The sequence below is a fragment of the Rhyacophila brunnea genome, unplaced genomic scaffold, assembly GCF_057557595.1.
Source record: "Rhyacophila brunnea isolate RB1 unplaced genomic scaffold, BYU_Rbru_1.0 scaffold_80, whole genome shotgun sequence".
Classification (NCBI taxonomy): domain Eukaryota; kingdom Metazoa; phylum Arthropoda; class Insecta; order Trichoptera; family Rhyacophilidae; genus Rhyacophila; species Rhyacophila brunnea.
In genome coordinates this window covers 608,988-610,263 of record NW_028233351.1, presented here as the reverse complement: position 1 = coordinate 610,263, position 1,276 = coordinate 608,988, and positions in this window count along the sequence as shown.

Sequence of the window (1,276 nt, the reverse complement as noted above, 5' to 3'; positions counted from 1 at the left end):
GAAAATAATAGCATAGACCAAGAAGAAAACGAATCAAAAAATGAATATAACCAAATACATACATTTTTTATAGACGGTTATAAATATTATGTTTCTCTTAGACCCCATACCCGTAGATTTCTCAAAAAAATGTCATTGTTATATGAACTACACATCTACACCATGGGAAATAAGAAATATGCATCATATCTTTCAAAGATTCTAGACCCAAACGGATCTCTTTTCGATGGTCGAATAATTAGCAGAGACGAAAATAATAATATGATGGTAAAATTGGTTGATAGACTGACATTGGTTCATGATAATGTTCTTGTTTTAGATGATCGGCTTGATGTATGGAATTTTATCGATAATGTTGTGGCTATTAGACCATATTTCTTTTTTAAAGAAGGCGATATAAATTGTCCTACTGGTAATTTTAAAGGTAATCTTTATAAGAAAAATATTATAAATTCACAAAATCTTTCAAAACCAAAAGGTTTTTCTAATTCTAATGATCGTTATAATAACACTAAATCTATAGTTGAAAATAATGGGAAGATTGAACAGAATATGGTCGAGACTTCAAAATATATAGATATTGTTAAAAATGATAGCAGAAGTCAATATTCAAACAACAATATTTCTAATTTACTAGATTGTTCTAATCATAACTTAGATCAAGATGGTACGGTTGAAAGTAACACTCCCGAATACACAAATAGCCAAGAAGATTTAAAAGATGAAGTCAGAGAGCTAGATTTACACACTACTGAATCTAAACTTAATACAAACGAGAACATCATTAAGCTAAAAAAAGAAACGGATCACAAATTACCTAAAACACCCCAAAAACCCAATCAAAATCCTTCTAAAACCACGGATAAAAAATCTCATTACTCTGTAGAATCTATTTTAATTGAAAATAAAGATAACGAATTGTGTTTTATAGGAAGTTTTCTTGAAAAAATACATAATAAATACTTTGAACAAAATAAATCAAAAAATAATGCGACGAATGAAAAAGAAACAACAAGAAAAAATATCATTGAAGATGATATTAATGCAAAATTATATAGAGAATCTAATTTAGGCTACATATCACAAAATTTAGAAAACAAAATAGAAGAAAAAACCACATCGAAAAATTTAAAAAATCATTTGAATGAGAATTTAGATTGTTTAAATGAAGACGATATAACTAAAATATCAATACAAAATATAAATTCCAAGAAATTTTCAATGAATCGCGAAGATAAAAGCATAAAAATCGAAAATATTCAAATTATAAACGAAA